General features: G+C 41.5%; 7 non-coding genes across 7 annotated transcripts; all 7 read left to right on the top strand.

The window, feature by feature from the left end:
• Nucleotides 1–2726: 2726 nt before the first annotated feature.
• On the top strand, nt 2727–2812 carry TRNAY-GUA (transfer RNA tyrosine (anticodon GUA)). Its single transcript is given in 2 exon segments — nt 2727–2763; nt 2777–2812. It is a non-coding gene; the product is annotated as a tRNA-Tyr (tRNA).
• Nucleotides 2813–4663: 1851 nt separating this feature from the next.
• On the top strand, nt 4664–4749 carry TRNAY-GUA (transfer RNA tyrosine (anticodon GUA)). Its single transcript is given in 2 exon segments — nt 4664–4700; nt 4714–4749. It is a non-coding gene; the product is annotated as a tRNA-Tyr (tRNA).
• A 1206-nt stretch (nt 4750–5955) lies between these two features.
• Nucleotides 5956–6041, top strand: TRNAY-GUA (transfer RNA tyrosine (anticodon GUA)). The gene is given in 2 exon segments: nt 5956–5992; nt 6006–6041. It is a non-coding gene; the product is annotated as a tRNA-Tyr (tRNA).
• A 545-nt stretch (nt 6042–6586) lies between these two features.
• Nucleotides 6587–6672, top strand: TRNAY-GUA (transfer RNA tyrosine (anticodon GUA)). Its single transcript is given in 2 exon segments — nt 6587–6623; nt 6637–6672. It is a non-coding gene; the product is annotated as a tRNA-Tyr (tRNA).
• Nucleotides 6673–12018: 5346 nt separating this feature from the next.
• On the top strand, nt 12019–12104 carry TRNAY-GUA (transfer RNA tyrosine (anticodon GUA)). The gene is given in 2 exon segments: nt 12019–12055; nt 12069–12104. It is a non-coding gene; the product is annotated as a tRNA-Tyr (tRNA).
• Nucleotides 12105–13310: 1206 nt separating this feature from the next.
• TRNAY-GUA (transfer RNA tyrosine (anticodon GUA)) lies at nt 13311–13396 on the top strand. Its single transcript is given in 2 exon segments — nt 13311–13347; nt 13361–13396. It is a non-coding gene; the product is annotated as a tRNA-Tyr (tRNA).
• A 1191-nt stretch (nt 13397–14587) lies between these two features.
• Nucleotides 14588–14673, top strand: TRNAY-GUA (transfer RNA tyrosine (anticodon GUA)). The gene is given in 2 exon segments: nt 14588–14624; nt 14638–14673. It is a non-coding gene; the product is annotated as a tRNA-Tyr (tRNA).
• Nucleotides 14674–17487: the final 2814 nt, after the last annotated feature.

Raw genomic sequence — 17487 nt, 5'->3', positions numbered from 1 at the left:
TTGGAAAGTAAAATAACAGACAATTTATAATTATATTATATTTCATCACTGAAAATAGATGCCTTTTGCTTTGAGGCTGTGACCACGTTATTTTTCTGTCCAACACGAATCTTCATTGGTTTCCTGTCAGGTGTTTTGGATCCCCATCTCTTGCTATGAACTGGCAAAACAGCAGAATCCCCTTGACAATCTTGATTTCTCAAGGGAAATGAGAGAACACTATACACCATCCAAGATATTAAAATATTGTCAAGGCCCAACACGGCTGAATACTCTGAGGAGATGGCCTGTGAGGCGCCGCCTTTCAACTTTTCCCCCTTTGTATGGTGGTCATTAACATGCGGGAGACTGCGGAGGAGGTCATTTTTTTAATTGGGAACTGATGTGCTTTTACTCAATTCGGGAACCTCACAAGCCAAATTTGTAGTATTTTGCACGAATTGCAAGAGATGTTTACAAGTCGACGGTTGAAGTGGAAGCTCGTATTGAGTTTGCTAGAGAATGATTTGCCAAGCCTTCGATAGCTCAGTTGGTAGAGCGGAGGAGTGTAGTAGTAAAACAGGCATCCTTAGGTCGCTGGTTCAAATCCGGCTCGAAGGACTTTTGCCAAATGCAAATTTTATTGAATACTTGGAAAGTGAAATACTTGGAAAGTAAAATAACAGACAATTTATAATTATATTATATTTCATCACTGAAAATAGATGCCTTTTGCTTTGAGGCTGTGGCCACGTTATTTTTCTGTCCGACACCAATCTTCGTTGGTTTCCTGTGAGGTGTTTTGGATCCCCATCTCTTGCTATGAACTGACAAAACAGCAGAATCCCCTTGACAATCTTGATTTCTCAAGGGAAATGGGAGAACACCATACACCATCCAAGATATTAAAATATTGTCAAGGCCGAACACTGATGAATACTCTGAGGAGATGGCCTGTGAGGCGCCGCCTTTCAACTTTTCCTCCTTAGTATGGTGGTCAGTAACATGCGGGAGACTGCGGAGGCGGTCATTTTTTTAATTGGGAACTGATGTGCTTTTACTCAATTCGGGAACCTCACAAGCCAAATTTGTAGTATTTTGTACGAATTGCAAGAGATGTTTGCATGTCGACGGTTGAAGTGGAAGCTCGAATTGAGCTTGCTAGAGAACGGTTTGCCAAGCCTTCGATAGCTCAGTTGGTAGAGGGGAGGACTGTAGTGGTAAAACAGGCATCCTTAGGTCGCTGGTTCAAATTCGGCTCGAAGGACTTTTGCCAAATGCAAATTTTATTGAATACTTGGAAAGTAAAATACTTGGAAAATAACATAACAGACAATTTATAATTATATTATATTTCATCACTGAAAATAGATGCCTTTTGCTTTGAGGCTGTGGCCACGTTATTTTTCTGTCCAACACGAATCTTCATTGGTTTCCTGTCAGGTGTTTTGGATCCCCATCTCTTGCTATGAACTGGCAAAACAGCAGAATCCCCTTGACAATCTTGATTTCTCAAGGGAAATGAGAGAACACTATACACCATCCAAGATATTAAAATATTGTCAAGGCCCAACACGGCTGAATACTCTGAGGAGATGGCCCGTGAGGGGCCGCCTTTCAACTTTTCCCCCTTAGTATGGTGGTCATTAACATGTGGGAGACTGAGGAGGGGGTCATTTTTTTAATTGGGAACTGATGTGCTTTTACTCAATTCGGGAACCTCACAAACCAAATTTGTAGTATTTTGCACGAATTGCAAGAGATGTTTACAAGTCAATCTTGATTTCTCAAGGGAAATGAGAGAACAGTATACACCATCCAAGATATTAAAATATTGTCAAGGCCCAACACGGCTGAATACTCTGAGGAGATGGCCTGTGAGGCGCCGCCTTTCAACTTTTCCCCCTTAGTATGGTGGTCAGTAACATGCGGGAGACTGCGGAGGGGGTCATTTTTTTAATTGGGAACTGATATGCTTTTACTCAATTCGGGAACGTCACAAGCCAAATTTGTAGTATTTTGCACGAATTGCAAGAGATGTTTACAAGTCGACGGTTGAAGTGGAAGCTCGTATTGAGTTTGCTAGAGAACGATTTGCCAAGCCTTCGATAGCTCAGTTGGTAGAGCGGAGGACTGTAGTGGTAAAACAGGCATCCTTAGGTCGCTGGTTCAAATCTGGCTCGAAGGACTTTTGCCAAATGCACATTTTATTGAATACTTGGAAAGTAAAATACTTGGAAAGTAAAATAACAGACAATTTATAATTATATTATATTTCATCACTGAAAATAGATGCCTTTTGCTTTGAGGCTGTGACCACGTTATTTTTCCGTCCAACACGAATCTTCATTGGTTTCCTGTGAGGTGTTTTGGATCCCCATCTCTTGCTATGAACTGGCAAAACAGCAGAATCCCCTTGACAATCTTGATTTCTCAAGGGAAATGAGAGAACACTATACACCATCCAAGATATTAAAATATTGTCAAGGCCCAACGCGGCTGAATACTCTGAGGAGATGGCCTGTGAGGTGCCGCCTTTCAACTTTTCCCCCTTAGTATGGTGGTCAGTAACATGCGGGAGACTGCGGAGGGGGTCATTTTTTTAATTGGGAACTGATGTGCTTTTACTCAATTCGGGAACCTCACAAGCCAAATTTGTAGTATTTTGCACGAATTGCAAGAGATGTTTACAAGTCGACGGTTGAAGTGGAAGCTCGTATTGAGTTTGCTAGAGTTGATTTGCCAAGCCTTCGATAGCTCAGTTGGTAGAGCGGAGGACTGTAGTGGTAAAACAGGCATCCTTAGGTCGCTGGTTCAAATCCGGCTCGAAGGACTTTTGCCAAATGCACATTTTATTGAATACTTGGAAAGTAAAATACTTGGAAAGTAAAATAACAGACAATTTATAATTATATTATATTTCATCACTGAAAATAGATGCCTTTTGCTTTGAGGCTGTGGCCACGTTATTTTTCTGTCCAACACGAATCTTCATTGGTTTCCTGTGAGGTGTTTTGGATCCCCATCTCTTGCTATGAACTGGCAAAACAGCAGAATCCCCTTGACAATCTTGATTTCTCAAGGGAAATGAGAGAACACTATACACCATCCAAGATATTAAAATATTGTCAAGGCCCAACACGGCTGAATACTCTGAGGAGATGGCCTGTGAGGGGCCGCCTTTCAACTTTTCCCCCTTAGTATGGTGGTCATTAACATGTGGGAGACTGAGGAGGGGGTCATTTTTTTAATTGGGAACTGATGTGCTTTTACTCAATTCGGGAACCTCACAAGCCAAATTTGTAGTATTTTGCACGAATTGCAAGAGATGTTTGAATGTCGACGGTTGAAGTGGAAGCTCGTATTGAGCTTGCTAGAGACTGATTTGCCAAGCCTTCGATAGCTCAGTTGGTGGAGCGGAGGACTGTAGTGGTAAAACAGGCATCCTTAGGTCGCTGGTTCAAATCTGGCTCGAAGGACTTTTGCCAAATGCACATTTTATTGAATACTTGGAAAGTAAAATACTTGGAAAGTAAAATAACAGACAATTTATAATTATATTATATTTCATCACTGAAAATAGATGCCTTTTGCTTTGAGGCTGTGACCACGTTATTTTTCTGTCCAACACGAATCTTCATTGGTTTCCTGTGAGGTGTTTTGGATCCCGATCTCTTGCTATGAACTGGCAAAACAGCAGAATCCCCTTGACAATCTTGATTTCTCAAGGGAAATGAGAGAACACTATACACCATCCAAGATATTAAAATATTGTCAAGGCCCAACGCGGCTGAATACTCTGAGGAGATGGCCAGTGAGGTGCCGCCTTTCAACTTTTCCCCCTTAGTATGGTGGTCAGTAACATGCGGGAGACTGCGGAGGGGGTCACTTTTTTAATTGGGAACTGATGTGCTTTTACTCAATTCGGGAACCTCACAAGCCAAATTTGTAGTATTTTGCACGAATTGCAAGAGATGTTTACAAGTCGACGGTTGAAGTGGAAGCTCGTATTGAGTTTGCTAGAGTTGATTTGCCAAGCCTTCGATAGCTCAGTTGGTAGAGCGGAAGACTGTAGTGGTAAAACAGGCATCCTTAGGTCGCTGGTTCAAATCCGGCTCGAAGGACTTTTGCCAAATGCACATTTTATTGAATACTTGGAAAGTAAAATACTTGGAAAGTAAAATAACAGACAATTTATAATTATATTATATTTCATCACTGAAAATAGATGCCTTTTGCTTTGAGGCTGTGGCCACGTTATTTTTCTGTCCAACACGAATCTTCATTGGTTTCCTGTCAGGTGTTTTGGATCCCCATCTCTTGCTATGAACTGGCAAAACAGCAGAATCCCCTTGACAATCTTGATTTCTCAAGGGAAATGAGAGAACACTATACACCATCCAAGATATTAAAATATTGTCAAGGCCCAACACGGCTGAATACTCTGAGGAGATGGCCTGTGAGGCGCCGCCTTTCAACTTTTCCCCCTTAGTATGGTGGTCATTAACATGTGGGAGTCTGAGGAGGGGGTCATTTTTTTAATTGGGAACTGATGTGCTTTTACTCAATTCGGGAACCTCACAAGCCAAATTTGTAGTATTTTGCACGAATTGCAAGAGATGTTTGAATGTCGACGGTTGAAGTGGAAGCTCGTATTGAGCTTGCTAGAGACTGATTTGCCAAGCCTTCGATAGCTCAGTTGGTAGAGCGGAGGACTGTAGTGGTAAAACAGGCATCCTTAGGTCGCTGGTTCAAATCCGGCTCGAAGGACTTTTGCCAAATGCACATTTTATTGAATACTTGGAAAGTAAAATACTTGGAAAGTAAAATAACAGACAATTTATAATTATATTATATTTCATCACTGAAAATAGATGCCTTTTGCTTTGAGGCTGTGACCACGTTATTTTTCTGTCCAACACGAATCATCATTGGTTTCCTGTGAGGTGTTTTGGATCCCCATCTCTTGCTATGAACTGGCAAAACAGCAGAATCCCCTTGACAATCTTGATTTCTCAAGGGAAATGAGAGAACACTATACACCATCCAAGATATTAAAATATTGTCAAGGCCCAACGCGGCTGAATACTCTGAGGAGATGGCCTGTGAGGTGCCGCCTTTCAACTTTTCCCCCTTAGTATGGTGGTCAGTAACATGCGGGAGACTGCGGAGGGGGTCATTTTTTTAATTGGGAACTGATGTGCTTTTACTCAATTCGGGAACCTCACAAGCCAAATTTGTAGTATTTTGCACGAATTGCAAGAGATGTTTGAATGTCGACGGTTGAAGTGGAAGCTCGTATTGAGCTTGCTAGAGACTGATTTGCCAAGCCTTCGATAGCTTAGTTGGTAGAGCAGAGGACTGTAGTGGTAAAACAGGCATCCTTAGGTCGCTGGTTCAAATCCAGATTGAAGGACTTTTGCCAAATGCAAATTTTATTGAATACTTGGAAAGTAAAATGCTTGGAAAATAAAATAACAGACAATTTATAATTATATTATATTTCATCACTGAAAATAGATGCCTTTTGCTTTGAGGCTGTCGCCACGTTATGTTTCTGTCCAACACCAATCTTCATTGGTTTCCTGTGAGGTGTTTTGGATCCCCATCTCTTGCTATGAACTGACAAAACAGCAGAATCCCCTTGACAATCTTGATTTCTCAAGGGAAATGGGAGAACACTATACAACATCCAAGATATTAAAATATTGTCAAGGCCCAACACGGCTGAATACTCTGAGGAGATGGCCTGTGAGGCGCCGCCTTTCAACTTTTCCCCCTTAGTATGGTGGTCAGTAACATGCGGGAGACTGCGGAGGGGGTCATTTTTTTAATTGGGAACTGATATGCTTTTACTCAATTCGGGAACGTCACAAGCCAAATTTGTAGTATTTTGCACGAATTGCAAGAGATGTTTACAAGTCGACGGTTGAAGTGAAAGCTCGTATTGAGTTTGCTAGAAAACGATTTGTCAAGCCTTCGATAGCTCAGTTGGTAGAGCGGAGGACTGTAGTGGTAAAACAGGCATCCTTAGGTCGCTGGTTCAAATCCGGCTCGAAGGACTTTTGCCAAATGCACATTTTATTAAATACTTGGAAAGTAAAATAACAGACAATTTATAATTATATTATATTTCATCACTGAAAATAGATGCCTTTTGCTTTGAGGCTGTGGCCACGTTATTTTTCTGTCCAACACCAATCTTCTTTGGTTTCCTGTGAGGTGTTTTTTTGATCCCCATCTCTTGCTATGAACTGGCAAAACAGCAGAATCCCCTTGACAATCTTGATTTCTCAAGGAAAATGAGAGAACACTATACACCATCCAAGATATTAAAATATTGTCAAGGCCCAACGCGGCTGAATACTCTGAGGAGATGGCCTGTGAGGTGCCGCCTTTCAACTTTTCCCCCTTAGTATGGTGGTCAGTAACATGCGGGAGACTGCGGAGGGGGTCATTTTTTTAATTGGGAACTGATGTGCTTTTACTCAATTCGGGAACCTCACAAGCCAAATTTGTAGTATTTTGCACGAATTGCAAGAGATGTTTACAAGTCGACGGTTGAAGTGGAAGCTCGTATTGAGTTTGCTAGAGTTGATTTGCCAAGCCTTCGATAGCTCAGTTGGTAGAGCGGAGGACTGTAGTGGTAAAACAGGCATCCTTAGGTCGCTGGTTCAAATCCGGCTCGAAGGACTTTTGCCAAATGCACATTTTATTGAATACTTGGAAAGTAAAATACTTGGAAAGTAAAATAACAGACAATTTATAATTATATTATATTTCATCACTGAAAATAGATGCCTTTTGCTTTGAGGCTGTGGCCACGTGATTTTTCTGTCCAACACGAATCTTCATTGGTTTCCTGTGAGGTGTTTTGGATCCCCATCTCTTGCTATGAACTGGCAAAACAGCAGAATCCCCTTGACAATCTTGATTTCTCAAGGGAAATGAGAGAACACTATACACCATCCAAGATATTAAAATATTGTCAAGGCCCAACACGGCTGAATACTCTGAGGAGATGGCCTGTGAGGCGCCGCCTTTCAACTTTTCCCCCTTAGTATGGTGGTCATTAACATGTGGGAGACTGAGGAGGGGGTCATTTTTTTAATTGGGAACTGATGTGCTTTTACTCAATTCGGGAACCTCACAAGCCAAATTTGTAGTATTTTGCACGAATTGCAAGAGATGTTTGAATGTCGACGGTTGAAGTGGAAGCTCGTATTGAGCTTGCTAGAGACTGATTTGCCAAGCCTTCGATAGCTCAGTTGGTAGGACTGTAGTGGTAAAACAGGCATCCTTAGGTCGCTGGTTCAAATCCGGCTCGAAGGACTTTTGCCAAATGCACATTTTATTGAATACTTGGAAAGTAAAATACTTGGAAAGTAAAATAACAGACAATTTATAATTATATTATATTTCATCACTGAAAATAGATGCCTTTTGCTTTGAGGCTGTGACCACGTTATTTTTCTGTCCAACACGAATCTTCATTGGTTTCCTGTGAGGTGTTTTGGATCCCCATCTCTTGCTATGAACTGGCAAAACAGCAGAATCCCCTTGACAATCTTGATTTCTCAAGGGAAATGAGAGAACACTATACACCATCCAAGATATTAAAATATTGTCAAGGCCCAACGCGGCTGAATACTCTGAGGAGATGGCCAGTGAGGTGCCGCCTTTCAACTTTTCCCCCTTAGTATGGTGGTCAGTAACATGCGGGAGACTGCGGAGGGGGTCACTTTTTTAATTGGGAACTGATGTGCTTTTACTCAATTCGGGAACCTCACAAGCCAAATTTGTAGTATTTTGCACGAATTGCAAGAGATGTTTACAAGTCGACGGTTGAAGTAGAAGCTCGTATTGAGTTTGCTAGAGTTGATTTGCCAAGCCTTCGATAGATCAGTTGGTAGAGCGGAGGACTGTAGTGGTAAAACAGGCATCCTTAGGTCGCTGGTTCAAATCCGGCTCGAAGGACTTTTGCCAAATGCACATTTTATTGAATACTTGGAAAGTAAAATACTTGGAAAATAACATAACAGACAATTTATAATTATATTATATTTCATCACTGAAAATAGATGCCTTTTGCTTTGAGGCTGTGGCCACGTTATTTTTCTGTCCAACACGAATCTTCATTGGTTTCCTGTCAGGTGTTTTGGATCCCCATCTCTTGCTATGAACTGGCAAAACAGCAGAATCCCCTTGACAATCTTGATTTCTCAAGGGAAATGAGAGAACACTATACACCATCCAAGATATTAAAATATTGTCAAGGCCCAACACGGCTGAAAACTCTGAGGAGATGGCCTGTGAGGGGCCGCCTTTCAACTTTTCCCCCTTAGTATGGTGGTCATTAACATGTGGGAGACTGAGGAGGGGGTCATTTTTTTAATTGGGAACTGATGTGCTTTTACTCAATTCGGGAACCTCACAAACCAAATTTGTAGTATTTTGCACGAATTGCAAGAGATGTTTACAAGTCAATCTTGATTTCTCAAGGGAAATGAGAGAACAGTATACACCATCCAAGATATTAAAATATTGTCAAGGCCCAACACGGCTGAATACTCTGAGGAGATGGCCTGTGAGGCGCCGCCTTTCAACTTTTCCCCCTTAGTATGGTGGTCAGTAACATGCGGGAGACTGCGGAGGGGGTCATTTTTTTAATTGGGAACTGATATGCTTTTACTCAATTCGGGAACGTCACAAGCCAAATTTGTAGTATTTTGCACGAATTGCAAGAGATGTTTACAAGTCGACGGTTGAAGTGGAAGCTCGTATTGAGTTTGCTAGAGAACGATTTGCCAAGCCTTCGATAGCTCAGTTGGTAGAGCGGAGGACTGTAGTGGTAAAACAGGCATCCTTAGGTCGCTGGTTCAAATCTGGCTCGAAGGACTTTTGCCAAATGCACATTTTATTGAATACTTGGAAAGTAAAATACTTGGAAAGTAAAATAACAGACAATTTATAATTATATTATATTTCATCACTGAAAATAGATGCCTTTTGCTTTGAGGCTGTGACCACGTTATTTTTCTGTCCAACACGAATCTTCATTGGTTTCCTGTGAGGTGTTTTGGATCCCCATCTCTTGCTATGAACTGGCAAAACAGCAGAATCCCCTTGACAATCTTGATTTCTCAAGGGAAATGAGAGAACACTATACACCATCCAAGATATTAAAATATTGTCAAGGCCCAACGCGGCTGAATACTCTGAGGAGATGGCCTGTGAGGTGCCGCCTTTCAACTTTTCCCCCTTAGTATGGTGGTCAGTAACATGCGGGAGACTGCGGAGGGGGTCATTTTTTTAATTGGGAACTGATGTGCTTTTACTCAATTCGGTAACCTCACAAGCCAAATTTGTAGTATTTTGCACGAATTGCAAGAGATGTTTACAAGTCGACGGTTGAAGTGGAAGCTCGTATTGAGTTTGCTAGAGTTGATTTGCCAAGCCTTCGATTGCTCAGTTGGTAGAGCGGAGGACTGTAGTGGTAAAACAGGCATCCTTAGGTCGCTGGTTCAAATCCGGCTCGAAGGACTTTTGCCAAATGCACATTTTATTGAATACTTGGAAAGTAAAATACTTGGAAAGTAAAATAACAGACAATTTATAATTATATTATATTTCATCACTGAAAATAGATGCCTTTTGCTTTGAGGCTGTGGCCACGTTATTTTTCTGTCCAACACGAATCTTCATTGGTTTCCTGTGAGGTGTTTTGGATCCCCATCTCTTGCTATGAACTGGCAAAACAGCAGAATCCCCTTGACAATCTTGATTTCTCAAGGGAAATGAGAGAACACTATACACCATCCAAGATATTAAAATATTGTCAAGGCCCAACACGGCTGAATACTCTGAGGAGATGGCCTGTGAGGGGCCGCCTTTCAACTTTTCCCCCTTAGTATGGTGGTCATTAACATGTGGGAGACTGAGGAGGGGGTCATTTTTTTAATTGGGAACTGATGTGCTTTTACTCAATTCGGGAACCTCACAAGCCAAATTTGTAGTATTTTGCACGAATTGCAAGAGATGTTTGAATGTCGACGGTTGAAGTGGAAGCTCGTATTGAGCTTGCTAGAGACTGATTTGCCAAGCCTTCGATAGCTCAGTTGGTGGAGCGGAGGACTGTAGTGGTAAAACAGGCATCCTTAGGTCGCTGGTTCAAATCTGGCTCGAAGGACTTTTGCCAAATGCACATTTTATTGAATACTTGGAAAGTAAAATACTTGGAAAGTAAAATAACAGACAATTTATAATTATATTATATTTCATCACTGAAAATAGATGCCTTTTGCTTTGAGGCTGTGACCACGTTATTTTTCTGTCCAACACGAATCTTCATTGGTTTCCTGTGAGGTGTTTTGGATCCCGATCTCTTGCTATGAACTGGCAAAACAGCAGAATCCCCTTGACAATCTTGATTTCTCAAGGGAAATGAGAGAACACTATACACCATCCAAGATATTAAAATATTGTCAAGGCCCAACGCGGCTGAATACTCTGAGGAGATGGCCAGTGAGGTGCCGCCTTTCAACTTTTCCCCCTTAGTATGGTGGTCAGTAACATGCGGGAGACTGCGGAGGGGGTCACTTTTTTAATTGGGAACTGATGTGCTTTTACTCAATTCGGGAACCTCACAAGCCAAATTTGTAGTATTTTGCACGAATTGCAAGAGATGTTTACAAGTCGACGGTTGAAGTGGAAGCTCGTATTGAGTTTGCTAGAGTTGATTTGCCAAGCCTTCGATAGCTCAGTTGGTAGAGCGGAAGACTGTAGTGGTAAAACAGGCATCCTTAGGTCGCTGGTTCAAATCCGGCTCGAAGGACTTTTGCCAAATGCACATTTTATTGAATACTTGGAAAGTAAAATACTTGGAAAGTAAAATAACAGACAATTTATAATTATATTATATTTCATCACTGAAAATAGATGCCTTTTGCTTTGAGGCTGTGGCCACGTTATTTTTCTGTCCAACACGAATCTTCATTGGTTTCCTGTCAGGTGTTTTGGATCCCCATCTCTTGCTATGAACTGGCAAAACAGCAGAATCCCCTTGACAATCTTGATTTCTCAAGGGAAATGAGAGAACACTATACACCATCCAAGATATTAAAATATTGTCAAGGCCCAACACGGCTGAATACTCTGAGGAGATGGCCTGTGAGGCGCCGCCTTTCAACTTTTCCCCCTTAGTATGGTGGTCATTAACATGTGGGAGACTGAGGAGGGGGTCATTTTTTTAATTGGGAACTGATGTGCTTTTACTCAATTCGGGAACCTCACAAGCCAAATTTGTAGTATTTTGCACGAATTGCAAGAGATGTTTACAAGTCGACGGTTGAAGTGGAAGCTCGTATTGAGTTTGCTAGAGTTGATTTGCCAAGCCTTCGATAGCTCAGTTGGTAGAGCGGAAGACTGTAGTGGTAAAACAGGCATCCTTAGGTCGCTGGTTCAAATCCGGCTCGAAGGACTTTTGCCAAATGCACATTTTATTGAATACTTGGAAAGTAAAATACTTGGAAAGTAAAATAACAGACAATTTATAATTATATTATATTTCATCACTGAAAATAGATGCCTTTTGCTTTGAGGCTGTGGCCACGTTATTTTTCTGTCCAACACGAATCTTCATTGGTTTCCTGTCAGGTGTTTTGGATCCCCATCTCTTGCTATGAACTGGCAAAACAGCAGAATCCCCTTGACAATCTTGATTTCTCAAGGGAAATGAGAGAACACTATACACCATCCAAGATATTAAAATATTGTCAAGGCCCAACACGGCTGAATACTCTGAGGAGATGGCCTGTGAGGCGCCGCCTTTCAACTTTTCCCCCTTAGTATGGTGGTCATTAACATGTGGGAGTCTGAGGAGGGGGTCATTTTTTTAATTGGGAACTGATGTGCTTTTACTCAATTCGGGAACCTCACAAGCCAAATTTGTAGTATTTTGCACGAATTGCAAGAGATGTTTGAATGTCGACGGTTGAAGTGGAAGCTCGTATTGAGCTTGCTAGAGACTGATTTGCCAAGCCTTCGATAGCTCAGTTGGTAGAGCGGAGGACTGTAGTGGTAAAACAGGCATCCTTAGGTCGCTGGTTCAAATCCGGCTCGAAGGACTTTTGCCAAATGCACATTTTATTGAATACTTGGAAAGTAAAATACTTGGAAAGTAAAATAACAGACAATTTATAATTATATTATATTTCATCACTGAAAATAGATGCCTTTTGCTTTGAGGCTGTGACCACGTTATTTTTCTGTCCAACACGAATCATCATTGGTTTCCTGTGAGGTGTTTTGGATCCCCATCTCTTGCTATGAACTGGCAAAACAGCAGAATCCCCTTGACAATCTTGATTTCTCAAGGGAAATGAGAGAACACTATACACCATCCAAGATATTAAAATATTGTCAAGGCCCAACGCGGCTGAATACTCTGAGGAGATGGCCTGTGAGGTGCCGCCTTTCAACTTTTCCCCCTTAGTATGGTGGTCAGTAACATGCGGGAGACTGCGGAGGGGGTCATTTTTTTAATTGGGAACTGATGTGCTTTTACTCAATTCGGGAACCTCACAAGCCAAATTTGTAGTATTTTGCACGAATTGCAAGAGATGTTTGAATGTCGACGGTTGAAGTGGAAGCTCGTATTGAGCTTGCTAGAGACTGATTTGCCAAGCCTTCGATAGCTTAGTTGGTAGAGCAGAGGACTGTAGTGGTAAAACAGGCATCCTTAGGTCGCTGGTTCAAATCCAGATTGAAGGACTTTTGCCAAATGCAAATTTTATTGAATACTTGGAAAGTAAAATGCTTGGAAAATAAAATAACAGACAATTTATAATTATATTATATTTCATCACTGAAAATAGATGCCTTTTGCTTTGAGGCTGTCGCCACGTTATGTTTCTGTCCAACACCAATCTTCATTGGTTTCCTGTGAGGTGTTTTGGATCCCCATCTCTTGCTATGAACTGACAAAACAGCAGAATCCCCTTGACAATCTTGATTTCTCAAGGGAAATGGGAGAACACTATACAACATCCAAGATATTAAAATATTGTCAAGGCCCAACACGGCTGAATACTCTGAGGAGATGGCCTGTGAGGCGCCGCCTTTCAACTTTTCCCCCTTAGTATGGTGGTCAGTAACATGCGGGAGACTGCGGAGGGGGTCATTTTTTTAATTGGGAACTGATATGCTTTTACTCAATTCGGGAACGTCACAAGCCAAATTTGTAGTATTTTGCACGAATTGCAAGAGATGTTTACAAGTCGACGGTTGAAGTGAAAGCTCGTATTGAGTTTGCTAGAAAACGATTTGTCAAGCCTTCGATAGCTCAGTTGGTAGAGCGGAGGACTGTAGTGGTAAAACAGGCATCCTTAGGTCGCTGGTTCAAATCCGGCTCGAAGGACTTTTGCCAAATGCACATTTTATTAAATACTTGGAAAGTAAAATAACAGACAATTTATAATTATATTATATTTCATCACTGAAAATAGATGCCTTTTGCTTTGAGGCTGTGGCCACGTTATTTTTCTGTCCAACACCAATCTTCTTTGGTTTCCTGTGAGGTGTTTTTTTGATCCCCATCTCTTGCTATGAACTGGCAAAACAGCAGAATCCCCTTGACAATCTTGATTTCTCAAGGAAAATGAGAGAACACTATACACCATCCAAGATATTAAAATATTGTCAAGGCTCAACACGGCTGAATACTCTGAGGAGATGGCCTGTGAGGCGCGCCTTTCAACTTTTCCCCCTTAGTATGGTGGTCAGTAACATGCGGGAGACTGCGGAGGGGGTCATTTTTTTAATTGGGAACTGATGTGCTTTTACTCAATTCGGGAACCTCACAAGCCAAATTTGTAGTATTTTGCACGAATTGCAAGAGATGTTTACAAGTCGACGGTTGAAGTGGAAGCTCGTATTGAGTTTGCTAGAGATTGATTTGCCAAGCCTTCGATAGCTCAGTTGGTAGAGCGGAGGACTGTAGTAGTACAACAGGCATCCTTAGGTCGCTGTTTCAAATCCGGCTCGAAGGACTTTTGCCAAATGCAAATTTTATTAAATACTTGGAAAGTAAAATACTTGGAAAGTAAAATAACAGACAATTTATAATTATATTATATTTCATCACTGAAAATAGATGCCTGTTGCTTTGAGGCTGTGGCCACGTTATGTTTCTGTCCAACACGAATCTTCATTGGTTTCATGTGAGGTGTTTTGGATCCCCATCTCTTGCTATGAACTGGCAAAACAGCAGAATCCCCTTGACAATCTTGATTTCTCAAGGGAAATGAGAGAACACTATACACCATCCAAGATATTAAAATATTGTCAAGGCCCAACACAGCTGAATACTCTGAGGAGATGGCCTGTGAGGCGCCGCCTTTCAACTTTTCCCCCTTAGTATGGTGGTCAGTAACATGCGGGAGACTGCGGAGGGGGTCATTTTTTTAATTGGGAACTGATCTGCTTTTACTCAATTCGGGAACCTCACAAGCCAAATTTGTAGTATTTTGCACGAATTGCAAGAGATGTTTACAAGTCGACGGTTGAAGTGGAAGCTCGTATTGAGTTTGCTAGAGAATGATTTGCCAAGCCTTCGATAGCTCAGTTGGTAGAGCGGAGGACTGTAGTGGTAAAACAGGCATCCTTAGGTCGCTGGTTCAAATCCGGCTCGAAGGACTTTTGCCAAATGCACATTTTATTGAATACTTGGAAAGTAAAATACTTGGAAAGTAAAATAACAGACAATTTATAATTATATTATATTTCATCACTGAAAATAGATGCCTTTTGCTTTGAGGCTGTGGCCACGTTATTTTTCTGTCCAACACAAATCTTCATTGGTTTCCTGTGAGGTGTTTTGGATCCCCATCTCTTGCTATGAACTGGCAAAACAGCAGAATCCCCTTGACAATCTTGATTTCTCAAGGGAAATGAGAGAACACTATACACCATCCAAGATATTAAAATATTGTCAAGGCCCAACACGGCTGAATACTCTGAGGAGATGGCCTGTGAGGGGCCGCCTTTCAACTTTTCCCCCTTAGTATGGTGGTCATTAACATGTGGGAGACTGAGGAGGGGGTCATTTTTTTAATTGGGAACTGATGTGCTTTTACTCAATTCGGGAACCTCACAAGCCAAATTTGTAGTATTTTGCACGAATTGCAAGAGATGTTTGAATGTCGACGGTTGAAGTGGAAGCTCGTATTGAGCTTGCTAGAGACTGATTTGCCAAGCCTTCGATAGCTCAGTTGGTGGAGCGGAGGACTGTAGTGGTAAAACAGGCATCCTTAGGTCGCTGGTTCAAATCTGGCTCGAAGGACTTTTGCCAAATGCACATTTTATTGAATACTTGGAAAGTAAAATACTTGGAAAGTAAAATAACAGACAATTTATAATTATATTATATTTCATCACTGAAAATAGATGCCTTTTGCTTTGAGGCTGTGACCACGTTATTTTTCTGTCCAACACGAATCTTCATTGGTTTCCTGTGAGGTGTTTTGGATCCCGATCTCTTGCTATGAACTGGCAAAACAGCAGAATCCCCTTGACAATCTTGATTTCTCAAGGGAAATGAGAGAACACTATACACCATCCAAGATATTAAAATATTGTCAAGGCCCAACGCGGCTGAATACTCTGAGGAGATGGCCAGTGAGGTGCCGCCTTTCAACTTTTCCCCCTTAGTATGGTGGTCAGTAACATGCGGGAGACTGCGGAGGGGGTCACTTTTTTAATTGGGAACTGATGTGCTTTTACTCAATTCGGGAACCTCACAAGCCAAATTTGTAGTATTTTGCACGAATTGCAAGAGATGTTTACAAGTCGACGGTTGAAGTGGAAGCTCGTATTGAGTTTGCTAGAGATTGATTTGCCAAGCCTTCGATAGCTCAGTTGGTAGAGCGGAGGACTGTAGTAGTACAACAGGCATCCTTAGGTCGCTGTTTCAAATCCGGCTCGAAGGACTTTTGGCAAATGCAAATTTTATTAAATACTTGGAAAGTAAAATACTTGGAAAGTAAAATAACAGACAATTTATAATTATATTATATTTCATCACTGAAAATAGATGCCTTTTGCTTTGAGGCTGTGGCCACGTTATTTTTCTGTCCAACACGAATCTTCATTGGTTTCCTGTGAGGTGTTTTGGATCCCCATCTCTTGCTATGAACTGGCAAAACAGCAGAATCCCCTTGACAATCTTGATTTCTCAAGGGAAATGAGAGAACACTATACACCATCCAAGATATTAAAATATTGTCAAGGCCCAACGCGGCTGAATACTCTGAGGAGATGGCCAGTGAGGTGCCGCCTTTCAACTTTTCCCCCTTAGTATGGTGGTCAGTAACATGCGGGAGACTGCGGAGGGGGTCACTTTTTTAATTGGGAACTGATGTGCTTTTACTCAATTCGGGAACCTCACAAGCCAAATTTGTAGTATTTTGCACGAATTGCAAGAGATGTTTACAAGTCGACGGTTGAAGTGGAAGCTCGTATTGAGTTTGCTAGAGTTGATTTGCCAAGCCTTCGATAGCTCAGTTGGTAGAGCGGAAGACTGTAGTGGTAAAACAGGCATCCTTAGGTCGCTGGTTCAAATCCGGCTCGAAGGACTTTTGCCAAATGCACATTTTATTGAATACTTGGAAAGTAAAATACTTGGAAAGTAAAATAACAGACAATTTATAATTATATTATATTTCATCACTGAAAATAGATGCCTTTTGCTTTGAGGCTGTGGCCACGTTATTTTTCTGTCCAACACGAATCTTCATTGGTTTCCTGTCAGGTGTTTTGGATCCCCATCTCTTGCTATGAACTGGCAAAACAGCAGAATCCCCTTGACAATCTTGATTTCTCAAGGGAAATGAGAGAACACTATACACCATCCAAGATATTAAAATATTGTCAATGCCCAACGCGGCTGAATACTCTGAGGAGATGGCCTGTGAGGTGCCGCCTTTCAACTTTTCCCCCTTAGTATGGTGGTCAGTAACATGCGGGAGACTGCGGAGGGGGTCATTTTTTTAATTGGGAACTGATGTGCTTTTACTCAATTCGGGAACCTCACAAGCCAAATTTGTAGTATTTTGCACGAATTGCAAGAGATGTTTGAATGTCGACGGTTGAAGTGGAAGCTCGTATTGAGCTTGCTAGAGACTGATTTGCCAAGCCTTCGATAGCTCAGTTGGTAGAGCAGAGGACTGTAGTGGTAAAACAGGCATCCTTAGGTCGCTGGTTCAAATCCAGATTGAAGGACTTTTGCCAAATGCAAATTTTATTGAATACTTGGAAAGTAAAATGCTTGGAAAATAAAATAACAGACAATTTATAATTATATTATATTTCATCACTGAAAATAGATGCCTTTTGCTTTGAGGCTGTCGCCACGTTATGTTTCTGTCCAACACCAATCTTCATTGGTTTCCTGTGAGGTGTTTTGGATCCCCATCTCTTGCTATGAACTGACAAAACAGCAGAATCCCCTTG

The sequence above is a fragment of the Ambystoma mexicanum genome, chromosome 1p (genome assembly GCF_040938575.1).
Source record: "Ambystoma mexicanum isolate Mex_15411 chromosome 1p, UKY_AmexF1_1, whole genome shotgun sequence".
NCBI lineage: Eukaryota > Metazoa > Chordata > Amphibia > Caudata > Ambystomatidae > Ambystoma > Ambystoma mexicanum.
The sequence above is the reverse complement of the archived record's forward strand: the minus strand, read 5'-3'. Positions and strand labels throughout refer to the sequence as shown.